Here is a 19,165-nt window from a genome sequence, read left to right as displayed (position 1 = left end):
CACCACGTTGCGGAGCAGCCGCTCCTCCTGCTCCGAGCAGGTCCTGCGGGCCCGGCTGGGCAGCGCCTGCACCGCACGCTGGCACCTGTGGAAGAGCTGAAACGAGCCAGGAGGCCCCATGAGGCTGAAACTCTGCTCGGACAGACCAGCACCGACAGGGCACAGGGCAAATCCACACGCAGGCCGCTGTGTGCGCAGCCCGCTGAGCTCGGATGCCCGCCCACACCCACGCCCCACTGCTCTAGCCTCCTTCTCCCCCGCTGCCCTCCTCAGAGGCACGTGCTACTCTTCCCATGTTGCAGACAAGAACCCTGGTGTGGGGGGATTCAAAGAGAATCTGGCCACTGCTCCACTGCTGAGAGCCACATCCAAACAGTACCTCACCTAGCTTCTCCTCAGCACCCCCCCTCTCATCATGAGCACCCAGAAGACTTTAATAAAAAATGTAAACACTAAAGTTTAAACACTTGCCCTAACCGGTTTGGCTCAGCGGATAGAGCGTCGGCCTGCGGACTCAAGGGTCCCAGGTTCGATTCCCGTCAAGGGCATGTACCTTGGTTGCGGGCACATGCCCGGTCCTGAATGTGTAGGAGGCAGCTGATCGACGTTTCTGACTCTCTATCCCTCTCCCTTCCTCTCTGTAAAAAATCAATAAAATATATTTTAAAAAAAGGAAGAAAGAAACGGATGCCTGGTGAGGAGAAGGGATGGTTCCAAACCCAGGCCTCTGGCCCCAGGGCCCTTGCTGCCCGAGCCCAGTGCCTGCCGTGGGCGAGGCAATGCGAGAACCCTCGGAGGCAGCCGTCCCGGTCCTCTGAGGCTACGGCTCTCTGACTTCACCCTCTGCAGAGCCTGAGCAGGATTTTTAAGAGGCAGCTGATCGATGTTTCTCTCTCATTGATGTTTCTAACTCTCTATCCCTCTCCCTTCCTCTCTGTAAGAAATCAATAAAATATATTTAAAAATAAATAAAAATAAAAAAATAAATACTGGTTATATGGCTTAACATGACTCAAATTTAGCATTTTACAAGAGGTTTTCTCCTAGGACACGTTTCTCTAGGATACTAAGTTTCTCAGTCTAGGGCAGAAACTCCCAACCTCCAATTATGAGGACCACTTTTAACACAAAAAATGTTTAAACACTAGTATATGATAGAAGTTACACACATTTTAAAATCAAATGATTGAACTCAGTAATGCTCTGGGTTTAATTTTTTAAATTAATCCACAGTAGTATGTATCAACAACTGAAAGCCGCCCCCCCCTCATCCAGACATGGCGCTAGTAGCAGACACCGGGAGGAGCTCAGCCTCCACTTGTACTTCCTGAACCTCAGACTGGGAAGTGAAACTGTAGGCAGACTTGCCCTTAGAGTTACACCAGCCACGGCTCCGAGCTGGTCCTGAAGGCTGGGAACTGACTTCCAGGCTCACCTGCGTGACCTCCTGGGTGGTTATCTCAATGGCGTGCTCTTGCTCACTGCTGTCATCCAGGGTGGGTCTGTTCAAATGCTGGTCATGCAGGCTGGCTAACTCCTTCATCTTCTGTTTAATCCGGCCAACATCGTACTGGATCTAAACAAATGAAATCACCAGAACTCCACTGAGCCTGCCAGGTACCTGCCTGCCACCGAGACAGTCAGTGACACTCCAGGTAGAGTTGTGTCTCCAGCCAACTTGTAGGCTGCCTGACGCATGAGCAACGTTCCATTCAGAGAGCCAGAAATTCAAATACCACTCCTCCATGTTACACATTTCTTCAATTTCTCTCTATGGTTAGGTAGTTACTGCTAAGCCAAAATCACTCACTCACTCTCTCTCACACACACCTTTCTTGTGGTGTGCAAACTGAATTAACCAAAGGCTAAAGTTTTCCTAGGACATGCATTCAAGCGTAGCCAAATCAGCTTTTATGGCAAATATCTTAAAACATGTTAATGTCACAATTACTTAAATAAATAAGATAGTGTAAAACTAATATTCAACTTACTTCATCTACTCCATCCACCCATTTAGGAGGTAACCGTTTTGTCACGCCAATTGCTGCTTCTGGATCTAAGCTAATGCCGGACACCAGAGCCATCCGGTCATCGGCAAGCTACAGGGAAATAAAGGAATGTTACAAAACCATTCAGATTCAGTTTAGCTAAGCACATGCTTACTCCCGTCTAAGTGTCTCTCCCTGAGAAAGTACAGAAATGGAGGAGCACACGCACGTGCCTGACAATCCACATGCTTTTGAGCTTGCTAAGACTGGAACTGCTTTCCTAGCTTTCCATGCACCAGTTCTTAATTTTCTTGGACATACTTGTGAACATAAATTTGACTTGATCTGCCTATAGAAATATAACTAGAAAGTCAACAAAAGCTCCTTAAAAGACCTCTTAGTACTCAACAATTAATGTGATCAGACAGAAGTAAAAAACAAACAGCTAGGCTGGGATGCAAAGTACAGGATAAGGAATATAGTCAATAATATTCAAATAACTACGTAGGTGCCAGGTGGGTACTGGAAACATCAGGGGGAGCACTTTGTAAAGTATATAATTGTCTAATCCAGTGGTTCTCAACCTTCCTAATGCCTCGACCCTTTAATAGTTCCTCATGTTGTGGTGACCCCCAACCATAAAATTATTTTCGTTGCTACTTCATAACTGTAATTTTGCTACTGTTATGAATCGTAATGTAAATATCTGATATGCAGGATGTATTTAGGCGACCCCTGTGAAAGGGTTGTTCGACCCCCAGACCCACAGGTTGAGAACTGCTGGTCTAATCACTCATGCTGTACACCTGAAATGAATACAAATAAAATTAGATGTAAACTGTAATTAAAAATAAAATACTAGGCAGTAAGTGGAATCAATATGCAAAGTTCAACAGCAGCAGCAGCCTTTACTTCCATACATTCAGCTTATTTTGGAAATGGTTGATCCAGTTAACTTGGCCATGAGATCATTAACCATGTGTTCAAATGTTTAGTAAAAGAAATGCTTAAACTGTTAGCAAATTATCTACCATTTGGCAAAAGCAATCCTTACAATCTCAATGCAGTCCTACACTGTCATTTCCTTTCTTCGGTAAAATGTCCACAGACAACATTTTCACTTACTTTGAAATAATACCGATAGTCGTTGCTTATTTTACCTATATAATACCCTGCTTTAGAGAGCTCTGGAGAACGGGAAGGAAATCATGGGTTTGGGGGTTGGTTAAGTTGTTCTCTCGACTGGAGGCAGTCAGCAGGAAGAAAGGCTCTTGAGGAGCCCTCCGGAGCTCAGAATTTATAAATGCCCGTTTCAAAAGATCCAAATGAGGAGGAAAACAGGATGGCAAACAGCATATAAAAGTCCTTTGTAGGTAAACACTTGTACATTTTCTAAGCCACACTGCAAAATTGGGGGGAAGAATTTATATTGCCTTTCTCCTCCCCTTTCCTGCATTTATCTAAATTTACGTTTTCATTCATTCAGCAAATACTTGTTTGCTTTTTTAACAATAAAGGAACAAGACAAAAATTTTAAACCCACAGATGAAGGAGGAAATATATCACATAAGAAAAACTGAGATCAAAAGAATCCTTCAAGTAATGAGCCCTGAATTCTGAACAGGGAGTTGACTGACTGCAAAATCCCTAAAAGCAATTGGAGGTCTTGCAATGCTCCCCCTGCACCCCCGGTACAGTTCTGCCCCCGTTCCTCAGAGCATTCTGTGGGTTCAGGAAGTGCGTATCACATACTGAAGGAACCATGCCCATCACTGTCGCGGAGAGGTGAGCCTGAGTAAGTCACCTGCATTTGCGTCATTTCAGTTTTTAAAACAAAAATGGTGCGTCAGCCACCTCCACTGCCTGGGACTCTGAGTCTGAGAGGTGGTCATCTTGTTTGTTTTTAAGAGTTCACTAACAGGAATTCTACCGACCTTTTTTTGATTTTAATCCTCACAAAAGCTAGGTGAGCTAGGAACCTATTATTCCAATTTGTAAGTGAGGAAATTGAAACTCAGAAAAGTTAAGAACCTTGCCCAAGGCCACAAAGCTATTAGTGACAGATTAAAACCTGGTTGGCTGACTCCAGAAGCCCCATGCACTCCACCAGCTGCCAATCACTTTGACAGGCCCATGAAATATAATTGCAATTTGCTAAGAAAACGAATCAGGACAATAAACACCCTCAGATTAAAACAACAACACAAGCCCTGCCGGTGTGGCTCAGTGGTTGAGCGTTGACCCCTGAGCCAAGAGATCACTGGTTCAATTCCCAGTTAGGACATGTGCCCGGGTTGCAGACTCGATCCCCAGTGAGGGGCGTGCAGGAGGCAGCTAATCAATGATGTTTCTCTCTCATCAATGTTTCTATCTCTCGGTTCCTCTTCCTTTCTCTCTAAAGTCAATTAAAACAACAACAAAAACTACAACACAAAACAGGCCCCCACCAGGAACCACAGGACAGGCTCCCATGAACACACAAGTGTCAACAAAAGCAGCCTCTCTGACCAACTGTGGACGTAGGGACATGGTGCAGACCTCATCCACTCAGGGCAGGCACAGACAGTGAGAGGCAGAGCTGTTTATTCCTGAGGTCCCACCACAAAGTCACCCAGAGGTGCGACTTTATGTAGGGTACACTCACCAAGGAACAAGGGGCAAACCACATGCCCAGCTCTCAGCTTCTGCCAGCTCTACAGCCGGTGCTGGACACAGAGTTGTTACCTGATTGGAGCAAAACTTGAACTTAACCTCCAACTTTTTATACAAAGCAAAACCTGAAATTGCTAAGGTCATGGGTCATAATACTGCCACTATGGCAGTTTATTATCTAACCCACTATCATTTCACTAGAGTAATAATAATAATTTTTTGTATTTATAGTTTTTAAATTCAGGATGTACTGTTTTTACTGTTTACAAATAGACATTAAACTAAAAAGATAAAGAGATATCTGCAAAGTAACTAGTATCAACTTATCTGAAACAAATGAGAAATTTTAAATCATGTATGAAAAGTCTGTTGAAGTACATTGAACTATTTAAAGCAGTACTTGAGTTTATACTTTAGATGTGGTAAGATGCCAGCCCACCGAGCTGGCCCTGGTCTGCCCACACTCTACATCAGGATTCTGCCAGTAAGACACAAGAGCTGACTCTTTGGGACTGCAAACTAAATAGGGAATAACCTGTCCCCTTTGGGACAGTCTATAGCAGCAGTCGCCAACCGGTGGTCCGTGAGGTCTGAAGGGCTGGCGACTGCTGGTCTATAGCAACAGCTCACCATGATAATGAAATGCAGCCGACTCAGAAGAAATGTGTCATGTTTTTATTGGTGTGGCTTGTGATCTATATCACAGTTTGTACTATTTCTTTTCTTTTTTTTAAAGAGTATGTTTTTGGAAGGAAAAACATAATAGAAGATAAGTGTCAATTATTTAAAATGGGAACTAATATGAACATAAACACATTTTAAGTGCAAAATCACCCTTTCAACTTCAGAAATCTCATTTCCCATTTAAAAACCTGTTTTTCTTAATCTTTTGAAGATCCAAGACATGTTGCCATCTTAGTCAATATAGACCTTTAAAAACCTGCCAGATTTTTAATTCTCTTTACTTATCCTTGCTGAACTTCAACGTAATCTCCCTCCAGATATATGATGTTGGTGATTAAAGCTTTTCTTACATGAACTTCTGCTTCTGAAGTAAAAAATAAAATAAAATAAAATATTTGTTAAACAAGAAAACTTTTTAAATAAAATATTGTACTTATGAGAATTAAGAACTTATGAACTCTTGTCTCTTTGTTTTTAGTTCTGTCCTTCAAGAACTCTGGGGTGACTATCTGAGCCCACACTCATCTACCTCACCCTCACCAACGCAGGAAAACCCCAGCAGATGCTCAAAACATCACACCCAACGGCTTCTTGCTAGTTTCACTAGTTATCTTTTGCCCTTGGTCCACTTTAAATGCTGACAGCTGTGTCCCTGGAGAGTGCCAGGCTGTGTGGACAAGTTCTTAATCTATAGAAGGCGCACATGCACATGCACACACGCTCTTGCTGATAAATCTTGCTGTTCCAAACATACAGCCTTCCTACTTATAAAACCCTGCCTTTACGAGATGTCTGAGTTAGGGAACTGTAAGATTAAGGAAATGGCAAAGCTGCTGCTGAGATTAAGAAAGTCAGACACATACAACCCACCCCATCTAAAACAATGAACTAGGTTCAGCCACAATGCATGCTGATCAGCAGCAACACTGACAATTCCGGATCATCTGTGGCAATGAGCATTTAAAACATCCGGAAGGGACGTTGAAAACAACAGCCTAGTAACTCTCTCATCCACGTGAGACAATCCTGGAGCACAAGCATAACTCCCGGGTTCAGAGGCTCCTGACTTCACCGATGGACTATTAGGCTTAACACATTGTGTGCGGGTGGTTTTTATCGCGCGCTAACAGGTGGCGCGTGGCGCAGGCCATCTTTGCTAATTTTTTGCGCAAATGGCAACGTTCAGTAAAATTACGATAACTTTAGTTTACGCATTTATACGTTACCCACATTCTACCGCTAGTCTATAAAAAAACGTATTAATACGTGTCCTGCGCTCTACTTACTACCAGTCAACGTAAAACGTATACATACGTTTCCCGCATACAATTTAAGAAACCTCACTTCCTTGAGGGAGTGAACAAGCACTTGGGTGAGAGAATCGGAATGTCAGCACTACACTTTATTTTAGAGCTGTGATGCTCTTAAAATAGTGTTTATTTTCCTGATTGTGAAACAATAAATGTTCAAAATAGACACTGCTTTAAATGTGCAAAACTATAGACATAAAAAATCTGAGAATCACAGCACTCAGATATAAATGCTGCTAGTCTGATGGGCTTTCCTTGTTTTTTCAACGACTACACTCCCTTCAAAACGCTGAGAGGGAGCAATAATGACCTGCGTCACCTGGGTGCTGCACTTCCACAGACTTTGTTTTGTTAGTCCCAACAACAAACCTGCAGAGGGGATTGGGCACCACGCCCTGTTTTACAAACACAGACAGTGAGGCCCAGCTGGGTTCAGAGACTTTCTCAAAGCCGCCCTCAGCAGGGTGACCAGGCAGCCCAGCCTATGGCCTCCATTTATTTCACCCTGCCCTCCCCAGGCTACAGTGGTTTGGGAGTTTGACATTTATCTCTTAATTACAAGAGATAAATATTCTTATGCAGATTTTTAAAAAACCCACAACCTTGAGACAACTCCTCTTAAGATGACTGTCACCAGAAGAACGAGATTAGAGTAGAGACCAGGAGGGAAGACTGTCGGGGGAACAGGCGAGGCCTCCTCCTAGGGGACACCGCACTCAGTATTCTGCAGGACAACGAGGCTGGTATCCCCAGGATGCAGATTTTGAGTTGGTTTCAGTAGAATGACCCACTAATGTGGACAAACGACAGGAAGCCCCACATGGCTTTACTCTGGGAAGCCCAAGTGCTGCAGTCAGGAAAGCTGGCTCAGGCCTCACCTACCGGGCTGGCCTCCCATCTAACCCACACCGGGAACTGGGGCCACACTTTTACTCTTCCCAGAAGACGGCTGTTTGAAGCACCCTGCAGGCTTGGCGAAGCAAGGCTCTGGACACCATCCCCAGTACCTCTCCAGCGCCTAGCTCAGCACCTGGCACTCAGCAGTCATAACTATCCAATTATAATTAGCTGAATGAGTCAACAACAAATGGGTGGAATGAACAAATGAAGTAAATATGTCATGTACAACTCTAAAAGCTAATTCATAAAAGACACAAAGGTTGTGGACAAAGGATAAGAAGAGGCAAGTAAACTACTGAAGGGGATGAGGTGCCCAGAGTAGAGTACTGGGCTCCGTTCAGATAACTCTAACAGCACTGGGTGTGGGGGAGAAAGTGGCGTCGCTCAGGTCGCTGGTCACACAATGTGGCCCCCTTCGAACACCCAGAAGCTCAGAGTAGGCCAAGCAGCGGGTCTGCTCGTCCCGTGAGCAGCCAGGCGGTGGAGCTTGATGCCTGAAGAGGATGAGGGAGAGCCTGAGACCAGTCAGATGGCAGACCGCTAAGGGTGACCACAGCTGTGCTTGCCCCGCGTGTGACAAGTACTCAGTGCTTCTTCAATGTAAGGCTGTTCCGTGGTCATCATTTCTCCCATCATAAACTTCCTTCTGGGACCATGTGAGACCCGTTTCCAAACTGTGCAGTAAGGGGTAACATCTGCTCTAAAAGGCCTGCTCTCCATGTCCCAAGTGTCTGGTCAGCAAACCCACCACGACTGCTGTGACCCAGAGATGCTGAGGTTCATTGTGTGTGAGCTGCAGTGACCTCTGACCTCTCTGGGCCCAGTGCCCAGGCGGTACAGGCAGGAAGGTTCCTCAGGCAGGCATGGCCACGGCACCGGGCTCAGTGAGCCACCAGCTGAGGGCTTCTTTATAAATACTAATTGTTTCTTAATGACTCAAGTAATACTTGCAGGTGGTTTAAAAATATATATCCAACCTAAGGAAAAAGTTTGCAATACAAAGGAAGTTTCTCTTCCCTCCCAGCCTTTTCCTGTAAGGTATCCACTGTTAACAGTTCCTTGTGTCTCTTCTCAGAAAGTTTCTATGAACACACAAGCATAAATGTGAGTTGTTTTTCTTAAACATAAAAAAAGGAGGGGGGCCTCACAGTGTCCACACTATTTTGCATGACCCTTGGCACTGAGCGCCCACGGGCAGCTCACTGGGTTGCCGCCTCACACCTGGAAGAGAAGTAGAGATGCTAATGTACTTAGCCAGTCCTCAGGGAGGGACACTCAGTTGTGCCAGTCTATGGTCATTATCAACTAGTTCAAGTTTTTAGAACTTACTGGTAGATCTTAATCTACAAATGAGGAACCTCCTTGTTTTTGAAGACAGTCGCCCTAATCCCACCTCACTGTTCATTCTTCTAAATTGAACTAACCAAAATAAACAACACTCCCCCCAATTACTCTTTCTAAAAGGTCTACCCTCAGGAAAAACATTTTTACCCCTTCATCACTGAAGCAGGTAACAGAAGCACACAAAATTAACAAGCACAGTTCAACCCCCCTTTTCCTCAACTCTTTTACAAGCTACTAGAACAAAGCCCTATGGGTATGTCCTCTCCCCATCTTCTGGGAGACTAAGCTAGGGGGCAGGGAGGGGATCATGAGTGATCTGTCCAGTCAAGGCAGCAATGACCTTGAAGAGCCCTTAGAAGCAGTAGCTGGCCTCCTCCTTCCTCCTTCTCTTCCCTTAGGGTTTTCCCCAGAAGCAGGTCCTTCACACTCCACCTGAGCAACTTCTCAGAAAATCAAGGCAGTTACACTCATGACCCTAAAAACAACTTGGCTTATTAATAAGTTCAAGGAAATGTTCAACCTGTCCTGCTTCCCAAGTTGAGTCACTTTCCCAAGAGTAGTAAATACTGTTCCCAGCCTTTCTCTAAATCATCAATTCACCTGGTGTGAAAATATATTCAATAAATCCTAGGTGTTAAATTATTAAACACAGCAATTTTAAGTAATCAAAACAAATGCTAAAATGTGTGTGAGCTCTGTTAGCATTTTATATATGACCAGAGACTTCAGAAAAACAGGCATAATTTCATGAATTAACATACAAAAATATTCAAAACACAATACCTCATCCAGCTCCTGAAGACATATGTCGGTCCCAAGAGTCCCATCCAGTTAGGGACAGCAAAGAGAAAGCAGGATGGGGACAGACAGACAGATAAGGTATGGTCAGTTGAGAAAGCACTGAGATTTAAAATAACTCTAAAGCTGACTAAAAATAAAGATCCACTAATCAAGGCATTTAAACAATCTCCCCACTATGATTCTTCCTTTTTTTTTTTTTTTTTATAAAAAAGCTACATAAATATGTTTTTTATTTTTATTTACTGTGATTGTTGTTTTGGAAGTAATAGGAAACATACAATGCATAGTTGTAAAAATTAAAACACAATAGAAACAAGTAAAACACACTTGCTTTAGTTTCCCTAAAATGTAATGCTCATCTGTTTCATAAATGTCAACTATTACATACAATATTCTAAATTCCCCCTAGGAAGAGAAAATAGGAGAGCAACGCTGAAATGCAATTTTACCGTGTCAAATGCATGTATATTTTAACATGTAAATCAGCCCTGCAAATGCAGCAAAATTAGAAAATGAACAACCCACAAAAATTGTCTATGGCTGTATTTAGATAATAGTTGAGTGACCACATATGTGAGGTCTGCACAAATTCAATCCCGCAGCCCGAGCTTTCCCCGCGGTAACAAGCAAGCCGAGAAACCGCTCTTCCCCGGAGAGAGACACAGGTGGTAAAAGCAGAGAAAAACTCTCCCCATTTGCTTGGCATATGTTACTATTAGTCTAGAAAGCACGCTTATTTATAAAGCTATTATAAAAGCAAGTAAACAAAACAAAAACAGGGAAGGAGAAAAAAATTTTTCAGGGGTAGTAGGCAGGAAGCAGCCCCGGCACCCAAAGAATTAAGTTTCAATTGAAAACTAAAGGTTCTTTTTCAGATCAACGTGGAACTCCATCTTCTGAATTGACATATACTAATGATAGATAATTTAAGCAGCTAGCTCTTTTTTTTTCTTCACAGTATTGATCCCTGAAATAATTAATGGTGAATTTCAATAATCAACTGTGTTGATTGTTTTTAATGCTTAGCAGTAAATTCAGAAAAACACACACAAAAACATAACTTCCTATTTAAAAATTAATAGTGCAAATGAAACTGGTCTATCAGAGCCAAAATATATTAAACAATGAGAGCAATAAAAATGTAATTAAACACTCCTCTATGTAAAAATTCAATTAGTTGACATGCTATAGAAAGCTGAGCGTCCTCTGCGTTCCTTCCACAATTTGTTATGACAGTAAAAGAGAACTACACACCCTGCCATAATTGTGGGATGGAAGATATTAATAGAGAAGATAGTGTCAAATGGAAATCTGAATTAATTACCTTTTACTTTAAGAAGAAAAGAAAATGTTTGTATTTTTTAAACATACCATTTTCAGCAACAAAGCATTTAAGTGTTTTTTATTACTGAAAAAAGACACAGGCAAAGCCCCAACTTCAGTGTCTCATGTGCACATCCGCCGTTTTGCAGCGGCTTCTGGCCTCGGCTTTGAACAGTGTTATTACTGCAAAACATGGTTGAGGTTTCCGCTACACGTGCGCCTGTCCTCTCCCGTTATTAACCAAGCACACACCCTAATCCTTGGTTTCTACAATTATTAGCTGATAAGAGGTGGGATCAGAGTCATGGGCTAGATACAACTCTATTTTTTACAAATAAGAAAACCAAGCTTCAGAATGTATAAATCCATTTCCCCAAAGCCACAGAGCTTGGTACTGCGGGCTGACATGGGGACAGACCCAGGTGTTCAGGCCTCTTTCCACCTCACCTTCCAACTTCTCCATTCAGGGAATTACAAGTGATAGGCAGCCACCATTACACCATATCGGAAATTAAATTCAGAAGGTCATCTCTTCGAAGGAACCCCACTCCCACCCAAATCTGCTACTTAAAAAACAAAGAATTTCAACCCCCAACCCCACCAAATTCCAGAAAAGTTTATCAAGACTCGAAGTAAAACATTTAGAATTGCCATGAGGAAAAACCAAAATACAGCCAAATGAAAACACATTACTACGCATCATCACCTTCTAAATCTTTATAATGTCTAAATCTAGGTTTCTGACCTGCCAATGGCATGCAATCAAGAAAATATTGAAAACTCCAAGTAGCATGTGGAATTTATAGTCTAAAGAACTTTCTACATAAAACTGAAAAATAAGTGGAAACCCATCTGTGTTTATTCAGGAAGTCTGGAAAAGTTGAGTAAAATGAATTGGAAATTCAAGTCTATGCTATAGTGATATTTACTTTATTTCCATTACTGCCAAAATAAAAGTTTGCTTCACTTTTATCCAACAAAGTACCCTTATTCTCAAGTAAGCCTTGCTGCTCAAATTGAATCTTTAGAAACAAAAAAGCAAATAGATCTAAAGAGAAATATACAATGATTTCATACTTGGATTCTAAAAGCAGAGAACTAATTTCCCAACAGACTCAGCCCGGACTGAAACTTAGAACCTTCAATATGCAAGTTAAAATGGACTATATATGGTTGTAAAGTGAGATAAAGAAAGATGCTTTCTTATTTTTAAGGAAAAAGCAAGCAAACAAACTAACAAAAAAATGGGTCCTTGCAGTTTCCAGGATCTGCAGCATCAGCCCTGGGAAAACAGCAGTGCTATGGTGCCCACTAGGGCAGCACAGGGCTCTGGGAGCCAGGTTTGCCCGAGTTCCATCCCAGCTCCCGGGCCTATTAGGTGACACTGGGCAAGATTCCCAACTCTTCTAAACCTCAGTTTCCTTGTCTATATCATGAGAAAAACAGCAGCACCTACTTGATACAGCTCTGTGAGGATAAATTGGGGCTGGACATGCAAAAAGACTTAGCCCAATACTAGGCACATAGTAAATGCTCAATAAATCTTAGCTAATAATATCATAGTCAAGACTGAAGGACCTCAGGTTTCTTATAACCATAGTTAATCCTTTGTTTTTCCCCCAAAGCATACCATGTTTTATTAAAAATAATGTGCTTGTTTCAAACTAATCTAAGACCAATTAACTCTAGCTTCCATTTATAGATTGTGCATTATTTTAAAGCAGAGAATAGATTAGGCAGTAAACACTAACAAAGTAGCTGCAATCTCTCCATTAGATCATTCTGGGAGATCAAGAGAAACTGTATAGGTCACAGGGCACCTCATCAGATCAGAAAAGCAACTCCATATCTACTTTTCATTCATTCATTCAAAACCTTAAACATTTTCTGAATGATTATTTAACTTTGTAAATTCATTTCAGCTTCTTAAAGCCAAACTGCCTGTAACTAGTTGAATTAGGTACTACCTTAAAACCTGCATTTGGCTGATATAATGTCAAAATATTTTTGCATAGTATTGGGTTTACTTCTAAGGATTTTTGCTGGTAACATTGGGCTAACTGGGCCGCAGCATTATTGTGGACTATGGGTTTCTCCATTACAAATTGAAAGCTAAGGCTGTGTGCCTTGGTCAGAGAAGAAACAATGTAATAAAACAGAACTTGAAGAAGCATTAATGAATCCATAGGGCCACTAGAAACCACCTAACTCAAACCCGTCAATTTATAAATAAGGCAAAAGATAGCCAGAGATTGAAAGCTTGCCTAAAGACACGTTCTGAGTCAGGGCCAGGGCCATGGGACTTAGCCCTAAATTCCTGGAATTAGAGTCCAATGCTCCTTCCTTTATTTCATGCTGCCCCGAGGCATAACCATGATGGTGGACCCAAAACTGAGGCCTAAACAGAATGAATGAGAAATGCCAACAACTGCACTTTGCTGATAGTCTAAAAATCAACCCCTAGTCTGCTTTTAACAATTAGTCTGCTTTTATCAATACAACCAAGAATACAATTAAGTGGAATTTTGTTCAGTTCTGGGTGTTGAACTTAAAAAGGACACAAAAAATTGTACTTCATTCACTGGCAAGAAATTTAACCTCTTCGTCTGAGCCGGGATGGCTGAGCTAGAGAAATCTCCCGGGAACAAGGAGCCTGCAGGGTTGTCATGCAGAAGAATGAAGAGACCCTAAAGGCCAGAACCTGGGCTAGAGCCCCAGGATGCACAATACAGGCCAGGTTGGGGTTAAATGAGGCAAATATATATACATATATACATATTTTTTTGCAAGTACAAACGGTGGACTGAGCGGCTGCTGGAATTTCTTATCGCCATCACAGAACATGGTCAAGAAAGGCAGGCATAGGGATTTATCACAGCCAGGCGTGTTGGGTCAAATGACCTTTAGGTCCCTTCTGGCCCCTAGGACTTATTGTTTGACACTGCACATTTCCTTGAATTGCTGTGACATATTTGCCTGAATGCTGAATAAATCTGTCTTAGTATGCACATATAGGTACCCACAATAACTCCACCATCATCACCAAACAGCCTCCATTATTTTCCCCTGAAATTAGGATGCAAAAAATGCATATTTAAATGTTTTGAATTATAGGGTTTTAGCCATGCATTGTTTCATCGTGTGTGGGATACACACACCAATTTATAACCAATTTCCACAGCATTTTCCTTAAATAAGGATGTGGAAATTCAAGTTTAAAACTAAAAAACCAAAACCTCTTACTTTAGATGTCATTTATTTTCAGTTGTGGGAGAGAACAAACACACACTCCAAAATAAATGTCTACAGCTTGTTCTTCTAACTAGGAACTAGAAATTTCAGGTTCTGATTTTTTAAATTAAGTTAAACTCTAGAGTTTAGTTACTTCCTTTTTAATTACTTGAGTTTTAGATATTTACAAATTGTCTTCTTTTAATTGTTTTGCGCATGTTAACATAATAGATGTACATATATTTTAAGTTTTTACTTATAATTTTCAAGCATACAGAAAAGTATAAAAATGGTATAAACTGTCTGACCTAATTATTACTATGAATAATAATAAAATCTTATGTCACCCAATGTTTCAGGGTGTTTTGAACCTTATAAAAATTTAAAAAGCAATTTAAAAACAATGTTTTTCAATCAATTAAAACCGATACCTTAGAAACATGATCATTACAATTAGTAACACTTTTGCCTTATTTTTTTCCTTTATGTGGGGGCGGGGGGTGTAAAACTATAAAATAAGTGATATTGTGACATTTCACCACTAAAAATTTCAGCAGGCTTAACAAAATTAAAAATTAAGTCAATTAATCAGTTTAATTAATAATTTCCTAAAAATATCACCTAAAACCCAGCCCATATTCAAATTTGACAGATATAGTTTAACTTGCTATATGGTTTTGAAATTTACAGTCAGAAATGAGATCTAAAAATTTTAGGAGGTAGATATGCAGTGAAAAACGTTGCATGAGTTATTCAAAGTTTAAAAAAAAAAATTGTTAGAGAAGGGTTTTTCCCAAAAAAATGTTTTTAACACTTTTCCAACTTCCAGAAGTTGAAAAACTGTACTCTCTATTTAGTCATGTTAAAATCTGGCCATATTTGATTTTGTGTGTGTGTCAGAATAGTTTCTGTAGAATTAACTGTAAGCAGACTGCATATAGAATACTTCACCCCTAAACACTTCAGAAATTCATGACATGCTATGTGTTTTTTAATGCACACAATTAGAATACATATATTTATAAAATATATATACTTTTAAAAATATTATAAAATGTTTTTTTTAATTCTAGAATAGGCAAACCATTTTTGTTTTAACTGCCAATCTATATTTTAGATTTTCTGAATTTACAAAAATATTTTAAATGACCTGATTGCTTATACTGATCTTTTAAACAGTCAGACTAATAAATGTAACATTTTAAATGGTATAACTACAGAAAATATTTTTTTATGTTCAGACATAGATATGTATTTTCAGTTTGATTTTAGAAATCTATTTTCAAGAAATTGTCTGAGTTGCCTAAAAATATCTGTACATTTTCTGACATATCTATTTTCTAAATTGTGTACTTTAGGTATTGATTTTTAATTATTTTACTTAGGTTATATGTTTCTGACACATCTATTTTTCCAAATTGTGTAATTTAGGCATCAATTTTTAATAATTTGACTTAGCTGACATGTTTTTTTAATTGCCTAACTTAGAGAACCATTTTAAAAATCGGTCTTAGAGATGCACTTTTAAAAAGCTGCCAGTCTCAGACACCAGGTTTTTAAACTGTCTGACCTAATTATTATGATGATTAATAATTAAAAAGTGTCATGTTTCCCAACGTTTCAAGGTGTTTTTAACTTTATAAAAATTTAAAAAGCAAACAACATATTTTTCAATCAATTAAAAGTGGTATCTTAGAAACAAGGCTGAGTTTTTGTTTTTTTCCCCCGAGGTAGTATAAAGTCAAGCCATTTAAGGGCCATGCAATTTTTACATTTTCTTTAACAAAATTTTAGTTCCAATGTAGAATTTTATTCATTCAATTTCTACTCTCTAATTCCTGGCTTATTTCAGAATATTTTCAAAATTAGTGCTGAAATTACTCCGTTTCCATTTTACACTAATTTCAGTATAATAGCATTTTTTTTCAGTTTACAAATACAAAAAAGAACCGTCAAATTCTTAACACAAAGTAAATAAAAACCTAAACACATTCCATCCCTGTTTTCTATGATTTTTGATCTGATTACACATGATTTTATTCCTGAAACTCCTCACACGGCTTAGAATAGCTTTTTTATAGGAGCCATACGGCCAAAGACAGTTTCCACTTGTGATTTACAAACAGGAAAAACTGTCTATGTAGACAACCTGTCAATAATTAAGGCGCATGGCATAATTTTTTTCTGAAGCATTTAGATAATGTCATAAGGAAAAGAATTAAAAGGCAATACGGTCCCTAAGAGGTGAAATAAGTGTTCGATTCCCAAAGCTGTATATTTCCAGTATAATCCCCAAGAATCTGGTTTGGGGGTGACTCTATTCCCTTTCTTCAATGCTGCTTTTAGTCAAACCTGAGCTGTCTTCAGCCTGGACCCCCCTCTGACAATTAGTTTCATAACTTCACTTTTCCATTTAAGATTTTACAAAGCCGCTAATCACTGTCTTGTTCAGATCACCCAGACACCCCCCCCCCCCCCCGCAGCGCCCCTAATTTAACAGCAGAAAACTGAGGCTCAGAAAGGGGAAGGAAGCCTTCATCAAAACCACACAAAAACATCAGTCATGTTTGAGCCCTCCCTATGAAGATCCTACTGCTGGGCTAAAGAAAGGTTCAGGCTAATGAAACAAACAAAACCCTGTGTGATTCGGGGTTCGTTTTCACAAACACATCGTATTTTGTTATGTTTTAAGTTCGAATGGAGGGAAAAGCTTAATTTCCTGCCCGGGAAATGGAAAACGAAGAATCTAATAGCACCTTAAAGTCTCACACACACACGAGCCCCCAGGAAAAACAGGGAAGCAATTATTCACAGGGTACAGAGGGCTTCAAGGCCATTAAAGAAAACGGGAGAGAAGAAAAAAAAAACACAACAAAATAAAAAAAAAAAACACACTCCTTCCTCGTGTGGGGGCGGGTGTCGTGCATTTGCAAGGATTTGGGTCTGCGATCACGCATCCGGGCCATCAGAACCGAAGTGAGGCTCGGTACGGGGGCTTTTTGAGGGGGGGGAAGGGGGGTGAAAACAAAACGAAACAAAAAGGCTTCAGAAAGCCTCCAAATCTTCGTGCTAAAACATATGTAAATTGGAGGCGGCTGGTCGTGCAGTGACGACGGGAGGGGGAGGGGGGCGAATCGGGAGGGTGGCGGAAGTGAGGAGAGAGAGAGCGCCAGGCAGAGATAGAGCAGGGACCTAAAACTGATTTTTTTTTCCTTCCCCCATCCAGGGTTACAGATGCCAAGAGACCTTGCATTTCCGTATTATTCTTATCTTTTTTTTTTTTTTTAAACAGAGAGACAGACAGACAGACAGACAGGCAGAGCCGCAGTGCACACGACGCGTGTGTCGGAGAGGCCGCCCAGGGACTCACCGCAGCATGGCTACGTGAATGCAGAGGGCTGGAGGTGGTGTGACTACTCACTTGCTCGGCTAACAGCTGCCGGTTTTGGATGGAATTATTCCGCAACAACAAGAAAGCGTCGGTTAAACGCCTGGTGGCCATGTCTCACCCCTGTGACCCCCCCGCTCAGGAGCCCCCCACCCACTGATCGTCCTGCTTTGTTCACTTCTCCCGGCCTGGCCTGGCCGGCCCGCCCTTCACAAAAGCTCCTTGTCAGGCCGCCGACCCCGAGCCGGGCAGGAGCAGCTCTGCACCTCGCCCAGGCGCGGAGACCCCTCCCCGAATACCATCTAGGCTTCCCAGTGGTCTGCGTCCCCCTCCCCAAGACCTGCCTTCGATCTCTAAGCACTTGAATCCCCCCAATCGTCGCCCAGCTGGCCAACGTCTGAGAGACCCCTCCCCAATCCAACCTGCGATCTACAAGCGTCTCACTCGCCAATCCCGCTCAGGGAACCCGTGAAGCCCCCTGCCCCCCTTAAGTCTCGGGGACCCTCGAAGGCCCTGGCTCCCTGGCCCTCACTGGGCTCACACACGCGTCTGGGCCGTGCTCTGGGGCCGGGGTCTGACTCAACTCCCCCCCTAGAGCAGTGGCCTAGGCCCTCTTTGGACAACGGGGCGAGGCGAGGGCCCTGAACTGCAGGGCGCCTGGTGCAGCCTCGGGGCCTGGGCTGAGCCTGCTGAGGCCCAGGCGCGACCTCCTGACCCCTCTCTCTCTGGGCTGCCTGCTCCTCCACTGCCACCGCAGGCTGGCGGCCTCCAGGGGCACAGGAGGGCAGCCAGGCCTGCTTCCCGGCCTCCTCACGCCTCTTCTCCGGCTCCCTCCATCCCCGGATCCGAGTGCAGCTCAGCCCCGGGCTGTTTCCGTACTGTGGTCCCGGGTTCTGGCGTCCCCCCTGGCCCTCTTCCTGTCCGTCTCTCGAGAGTGCCCCCTGCGACGCTCACAAGCCTCGCTCACAACGTTCCGGGCGCGGGAGCTCCCTGCCCCTTGCCCCGGGCGCGGGAGGGCCCCGCCCTCTCCCGGGGAGCTGCGGGTTTCCCCGTTCTCTGTGTGCCTAGACTCGGGGAGCGGGCCGGCCTGGGCCTCAGGACTGTGGCCCCCACGCGGCCAGCCTCTGCCAGGGGCCTGGGGGCACACATGGGAGTGGAGTGGCGTGGCAGGCAAATTTGGGCCCCAGCAGGTCCAAAGTTTGAGGCGCCGGACTTGGGGCGGGAGAGGAAAAGTTGGAGACGACTGCCTCTGGAGGCCGAGCACGCTCCACTGCAGGCCGCGGCTCGCGCTCGCTTTTTTTTTTTTTTTTTCCAATTCTAAAAAAAGACGAATCTGAAAAACAACAAGGAAAAAAAAAAAGGCAAAAGCAACAGCTAAAGCTCCAGGCCGCCCGAGCTGCGCCGGGGGCGGTAGTCAGGGGTCGTGGGGGCGCCCTCCCCCCTCCCCGGCGGTCGCCTTCTGTAGGGGGCACTGCTGGGTTGCGGAATCTCAAGTGGAAAGGGTCCCAGAAACTTTGACAGCCCCCTCCCCCCAAATAACTTTT

Source organism: Myotis brandtii, unplaced genomic scaffold (assembly GCF_000412655.1).
Source record: "Myotis brandtii unplaced genomic scaffold, ASM41265v1 scaffold653, whole genome shotgun sequence".
Lineage (NCBI taxonomy): Eukaryota > Metazoa > Chordata > Mammalia > Chiroptera > Vespertilionidae > Myotis > Myotis brandtii.
The sequence above is the reverse complement of the archived record's forward strand: the minus strand, read 5'-3'. Positions refer to the sequence as shown.